The sequence below is a fragment of the Mustela nigripes genome, chromosome 5 (genome assembly GCF_022355385.1).
Source record: "Mustela nigripes isolate SB6536 chromosome 5, MUSNIG.SB6536, whole genome shotgun sequence".
Classification (NCBI taxonomy): Eukaryota; Metazoa; Chordata; class Mammalia; order Carnivora; family Mustelidae; genus Mustela; species Mustela nigripes.
In genome coordinates, this window is record NC_081561.1 from 76,933,099 (window position 1) to 76,940,458 (window position 7,360).

The window sequence follows — 7,360 nt, forward strand, 5'->3', positions numbered from 1 at the left end:
TCCAGCTACCTGGTCGACTGTCAGTTTGGTGCTTTTTCCTTAGAGCTACCATCTCTCTTTAAAGCACCAAAAGGGGTATGACTAGGCAGAAAGTTCTGCTAAAAAAAAAAGAAAAAAAGAAAAAAATCCTCCTACTAGGAGACGAGATGCTTGCCAGTTATTTTACTAGCATGATTCCTGTTATTGTCCATTTTAAGTATCATAACTTAGTGAACATGCAGCAATTCCTCATTTTATGAAGAAATATTACTGGAAGTTTCCTTCTGCCCCTGACTTTCTCCTTTGGGATCTCCCCCAACAGTTTAAAAAATAATGACGAACAAAGAAGTCACTAAGGGGAAAAAAGTTACCACCAACTTATTTTCTACACGTTCTTCAGAGCCACATCCTCCTAGAATGTCTGGCCTAGTTCAACGGCATGGGTCATACTAATGCGGACCACCTAACCAAGCTATATTGCCAATGCAACCTTATTTTTGTTTTTGAATTAGGCATAATCACTTAGGAGCTGAGAGTCCCCTGACAACGTTTAAATTCGGCTCCCAGACAGCTCTAACCCAGGAGAAAGCTCAGGAACTCGGCTCCCACATCAAAGGTACCATGCTGTCACGTGATTCTCACAAAGTGACAAGATGCTGTGCCTCTTCAAGGCTTCCCCCGTGGAAATCGCCAACCAAGCAACCCCGGATGGGCACAAACCAACAATTTTAATCTCAAATTTTATCTGCCCACTGACCCACCCCATCTCTCATCCCCATCCCTTTAGAAATCCAGAACTGCTCACTTCTCTGCAGACGCGATGTTTCGAAGTTGGATCAACAGCGTTTTCCTTCTGATCCTCCGGCGACCTCAGGGTTTATTTTTACGTCTTTTATTAAAGACAAGGAAAGTTTAACTTCGTAGAATTATGTGCCACTTTTTGGCTGAGCACGACTTTGGGCCCTCTCGCCTTAGTTCCACACCCACTCGATTTCTCCAGACAATGGCGTTAACGTGCAGGCTCGGCGGCCCCCAGAGCCGGTTACTTCCCGGGGTCCGCGACTCGGCTGAGCTGCGTCTCCAAGCCGGCGAACACGCGAGGTACCAAGCGGTGCCAGACGCTCCTCAGGAAGTGCACTGATATTCATGAGCTGACCTCACCGGACTGGGCAGGGGAGAGGGCGGGACTGCAAGGGAGGATAGGGTAGAAGTAACCAAAGAGAGGCTACTTTCATAGGGAAGAGAAGAAGGCGGGGACGGGCCGGGGTGGGGGTAGGAGCGGGTGACAGGGGAGGTGTCTAGAAGACAAAAAGGCCGGAGCCACACCCGAGATGGAAGATCTGTAGCTGCGCTCCAAGTCCTTGCTTCGCTCCCATATCCTGTACTTGGCAGAGGATTCCAAAACCGCTCGAAATCGGATGCGCTGGTTTTCTGCAAGCTTTGTCCTGGGCGGATCAATCTCCATCAATTATTCACTTGAGCTATTTTCTCTGGGAGGCGTATTCGAACAGCCTTCCCGGGCGTGACTGACGTCTCCTGATGCAGCTGCGAGGAGCTGGCAGGCGGCTGCTGGGAGTTCTCTTTGTTCGCTCACTTTAATTCTCGTACAGCCCTCCACGCGGCACCCTCCCCACCCCCAGCCCGGGCGGAGTCACAGACGTTGCTTCCCGGAGCAGATAATGGTTGCCAGACCCACCGTCCCACAGACAAAAGGCTCTTGAGCTGCCACCACCAATTTAGTGCAAGCCTAATAAATATCGGTTTACAGAGATCGTTTACAGCGGGGTTGCCCTTGGTTTACACTCTTCTCTCCTTTATTAAATCCTCGTTTCTGTTGTGCATACAAGAAGCAATTGCTAGAATCCATAATCTTTATAGTAGTGCATATGGTGAACAGAAATCATCGAGTGTATTTATAAAATAGGAGATTAAAGGAATTCGGGGAAGAAAGGAAGGAATTCAGAATATATGTCTTTACAATGTACACTAATCTATTCTGTTTCACAATAGTATTTTTAAAATCGGACTGGAAAATTATTTTTCCTTCCGGTGTTTTTTGGGGAGGAGGGGTTGGTATGGAGGTCTCCCTTGCACCTCAAAGAATTCCTTGGTGAACTTGAAGATGAGAATAAAAGTAAACACTGCTTTAGAAAAAGCATTTTTTGCTCTAATTTTGTTCTAATTTATTCATTAATATGTGGTTTTGTAGGTACAAAGGAGGTCAATATATTATTTTTTACGCTAACATGAATTTTAATGTAAGAGATTTTATTTTCTGAGTGTAATATCTTGCATTAAAAATGAAATAAAAACAATTTAAGAGTAGTTTGCATACAAGCAACATAATTACAGCAAAATAAAAAGCTGTTTAAGTCCTGGTGATTAGTAGCTCCAGCAATCTATGGGACAAAACATTCATGTATTCATTTGGTCCAGAATAGATAAATGCCTATTTTATGCCTGACACTGTCCAAGGTGCTAAGTATGCAAATATAAAACAAATACTTCCTGTCTGGGAGGGTCAGGCATACTGAAGAGAATCAGATAATTTCCACATAATCCTTTTCCTACTTTTTAAAAGTGGAAATGTGGTATCTGTGACCTCTATAATGAATAGCTCAGACCTCAACAAGGCTGCAAAAATAAGGGGCGGGGGGAAGCAAAGTAAAATATAATCACAACTTATTTGGAATTTATATTAGACAACTTGTCATTATGTACTCAAACTGAGAAATACCAAGATCCATAGGTCTCATTCAATCAAAGTGGATAAATTGGATAAAAAAATTTTTTTCAGATTAATCCTTACAAATAAAATAATGATATTATAAACATAGTCTATAAACACAAAATGTACCTCGTCCTGCTTCTCTAAGAGCTTGTACTCTGTTCAGTCATCTATATTTCAGGTTTTGTTCCTAAGGCAGTTATTATTTATTTCAGTGTAATTAGTAACTTTAAAAGTCTTATAAAAAACCAAGAATTTATTATCATGCATGCTTCAATCAAGTAGTCACTGTGCTTAAATGTGTCACTTCATAATTTAGTATTATGCAATGTCAAATTTGAAGACTAATAAAGAATAAGAATAAGCAATATTAAGATGCTCCTCTACTCGTGCCATGAGAACTTTTGAACTCAAAATTATTCTTTTATTTGCTAGTTAAGATTATATTTACTCAATAAGACAAACCCCAAAGATAATTATTCAAAGATTTTATCAGAATTTGTCAGTATTATTTTTGCTGTGTCTCAGAAGCAGACAGACCAAGTGGCCTTTTAATTCTGTAATAATGAATTGCTTGTTCTGTAGCATAGTATGGGGTGCATCTTCAATCAAAAGAAGTCGGCTGAAGTCTCAGTTCCAAAGTCCTTAAATACATAGCTTAAAATATCTACCCTTTGGTTCTCAAGACTTTAACTGTATAAAGGTATCTTTATATAGCTTTACAATTTGCAAGACCATTTTACTTTGTATGCTTAAAATACTGTGAAGTAGATACTATTTTCTCCACTTAAAACATGGAATAACTTAGTTTGAGGTGGTAAGTGACTTATTTAAGTTAAATTTCAGAATCAGAACTTGAACTTTGGTCCTTTCTTATATCCAGTCTGCTTTTTATATTCTTCCTACATACCTCTTTTTCATACCAGGACTTAAAAAAAAAAAAGAAAAAAAAAAAGAAAATCAAGGCTGATTTTGTACCTGTATCCTACCTAGGCTGATCTTTTGACATAAGAACAGACTGTCTACATTTGGAAGCATCATTATCAACTCAAACTCCATATGAAAATGTTCTCTCTTGTCCAACTGGTATCGAGTTTTACCTTCTTTTTCTTTTAGTGAAGAAAAACTATATTCTATATTGATTTTTAAATGAAATCATCATTTGATACATCTTCTCACTAAACATTGGTTTCTTTATTACTTAATCTGTTTCCTTCTATATCCATTTTTTTCTTTCAAAATATTTCTTAGACTTATCTTTTTTATTTTCTCTGTAATCAATACCAAAATCCAGACCATTGGGAATTCCTCCTATATTAAATAGATTCTTTCCACCACACCCATACTGCCTAATGCTGCCAATTTACACTTCTTTTAGGCAAAAAATTTCCTCATGTCACTCTGCTTACCATCACGGGATCATGTTCAAACTCTTCTTCTAGACTTCAAAGAATTGCCCTGTCCCCACCCTATACCAAAATGTGCTTTCTAATGCTTCACCACACATATTTCCTTCCTACCTGTACTTATTGTCTCTTTACCCCTTAAGTATCTAGGGCTCATTCTCTTTGTGTATTATTTTTCTTGCTGTTTTCCATACTTAGCATGTCTGTCTTCCTCTCCTATTCAAAAGCTACCCTTAATGGGGCAGCTGGGTGGTTCAGTTCCTTGACAGTCTGCCTTCAGCTCAGGTCATGATCCCAGGATCCTGGGATAGAGACCCAGAACAAGCTCCCTGTTTAGTGGGGAGTCGGCTGATCCATCCTCCCTACTCCCTCTCCCCCTTATGACCCCCTCTCATTCTCCCTCTCCTCCCGGCTCATGCCCTTCCCATCTCTCTCAAACAAATAAATAAAAAACAAAAAAGCTACCCTTAAGGCTCACCTTAAGTCTCAAATTCTTCTATCATGTGAACTTAGGCAGGTTATTTAAACTTTCTGAGCCTCTGTATTTTTCCGCTCATTCATTCATTCATTTATCTATATATTTAACATATATTGTTGAGTTTATATACCTAATTTGTGATGATGATTATTATAAAATGGTGAAGCTAATTCTTATTACAGTGCATGGGACATGTGCTAATCATAACAAATTTTAAGTGACAATTACTATGTGCCTGGCCCTGTAAGGTACCAGTAAATGTTAATTCTTACTGTCATTTTTCATATTTTAGGAATATTATTACATTAGTTTATCCAAATTCTCTAGAACAAATTTCTATAGAATCATTTCCATAGAACTAATAAATAATGTCACACTGTTAGAAATACTTGGTTAGTCTTGAATTATTTTATAATTGTTCATCCCAAGCTAATGTGCTACTTCAAATTAAAAATTAATTGTAAATATGATAGATATTTTCAAATAACATTCCCGTATCTCTCATTATCTCTAGCAGGTAGTTAGTCAGCATAGGGGCTGGAATGTTACTGGTAGACTTCAAGTGACAGAGAAAACCTGATACTCTCAGATCCATCTTCTGTTTTTAGAGAGTAATTTAGCTTGGAGATTTGCCATTGTCTTGACCTTTACTGACATATGTATGCAGTCACAAGCCACATTTGTTCTCTGGATTACATTTTAGATAATGATTTATGAATCATAGACTCCTTGGGTTGTAAACATCATTACTCATCTTTTTATGTCTATGCAGACTACCCAAACCATATTATACATTGTCTTTTGCCTAATTTTTATGCTACAATTTCTCAAAGTAAATGTATGTATGTTGTAACTTAACACTGTGACCAAAAACTAGTTGTTAATTCATATGTTGGATTCCGGCTGCTTTATGATTGGCAGAAATTACTAGTGTACTATGAAGGCTTTAGCTACTCATGCATTTACTGTTGTGTACGTTTGCAGTTAGGTATTACATAGTCCAAATTCTCTTGGACTGCTTCTATAAATGCTCATGAATATTTACCCTTGGTAATTCAAGCCAATGTCTAGGCCCTCACCATAAGCAAAATTCTGTAAGATATTTGATTTCAACTTAGTCCCATTTCAATCTTAATGTTAGTGGAAATTTTTAACAAGTCTATAGTTATTATGTAAATGCTATATATATTTAAGATTACCATTAAATTCCCCCTAATGTAAAAATTGTTGTTTTAATAACCCTTTATCTCACCTCTAAATCCTCCTTCATCAATAAATAACTGACCTAATACAAGTATAGTGGGCTAATTCTCATTATGTCAGACCAACAAGAATGGCATCCCAAGTTACCAGGCACTTCACTAGGAAATTTTAGCATAAGTTTTCAAGTTCTAACTCTTACCTTCCCCCATCCTGTCTTAAAAAATTATATTAGGGTCCCTCTCTGCATAGAACATAATCAGGAGGGAGACAAACCATAAGAGACTCTTAAGCTCACAAAACAAACTGAGGGTTACTGGGGGTGGGGGTAAGGAGAGGGTGTCTGGGATATGGACATTGGGGAGGGTATGTGCTATGGTGAGTGCTGTGAAGTGTGTAAACCTGACGATTCACAGACCTGTACCCCTCAGACAAATAATACATTATATGTTAATAAAAAAATTTTTTTAAAGGAACATAATCAAGCAAAGATTCTACTAATGGTAAATGGATCTGCTCATTTTTTATATTTTTATATGCCTGTGTATTTGTTAAATAAGCTGCAAAAGTAATATTTAATATTTAGTTGATCCAGTTATAGAAAAATAAGCAAAATACCGCCTATACTTTATATGCGAGTATCCTGTTTTCTCTTGATGTTCTTAAATATCAGTGAGGTTTTTTTTCAATGTCTAGTCACTATTTGGATACTAAAATATGGTATGTAAAGATCAAGGTGCTCTTTTTTTTTTTTTAAAGATTTTATTTACTCATTAGAGAGAGAGCAGCAAGAGGCAGAGAAAAAGAATATGAGCAGACTCTGCACTGAGCACAGAGCCGGATATGGGGCTCCATCCTTGACCTTCAGATCATGACTTGAATAGAAACTAAGAGGTGCGTGCTCAACCGACTAGCCCCCTAAGTTCCCCCAGGATACTCTTATCTGATGATCCTAGGTTACTTTGACTTGATTTATTCTTCACTCAGTGATATTTATTGCATGTAAATGTTCACTCAGACATACTCAATTTAAGATAATTTGAAGAGGGCTTATTTACAATTTATGATGTGTAGATTGGATATAGGAAAAACCACAATGGATACTTCAATAACTTAGGGTTAAATACCAGACAGGAGATTATCAGCACACTTTGTAAAAACAATAACAACAACAGCAACAAAAACAGAGACACCATTGGTAATAGTATTAAAAAGATGAGAAGACAGAGTGGTCATTGGAACCCGGGAAAATAAATTTGTGTAGAGCAGCTACTTGAGAACAGAGCTTGTCTATTGGCTGACATAATCAGCTCAAGATGACCTCACTGTCCTGCCTGCCTCTGGTCTCCTGCTGGGCTTCTCCTTAGGCTTTTCCAATTAAATCCAGAGGCCTTAGGAGGTATTTGATGAGATCCACTCAAGCCAACTTCTTGGTTGGAGAACAAATTTGAAGGAGTCAAATATAAGATATTTAGCACAGAGTGAAGTAAGGCAGACAAAAATGCATACCATATAATTTCATTTGTATATGGCATCTAAAAAACAAAACAAACAAACAAAACAAATTGA

At 37.8% G+C, this 7,360-nt stretch overlaps 1 protein-coding gene across 7 annotated transcripts in view; it reads right to left on the reverse strand.

Annotated features, from left to right (window-relative positions):
• Window positions 1–1,577, reverse strand: part of MTCL3 (MTCL family member 3) — a 64,848-nt gene extending 63,271 nt beyond the window's left edge. For 5 of the 7 annotated variants that reach the window (XM_059400688.1, XM_059400687.1, XM_059400686.1 and 2 more), the window contains exon 1: window positions 785–1,577. The gene's annotated coding sequence lies outside the window, so the exon portion shown is untranslated. The remainder of the gene's footprint in view (window positions 1–784) is intronic. The other 2 variants (XM_059400690.1, XM_059400689.1) reach the window with 1 other exon arrangement.
• Between the last annotated feature and the right edge of the window lie 5,783 nt (window positions 1,578–7,360).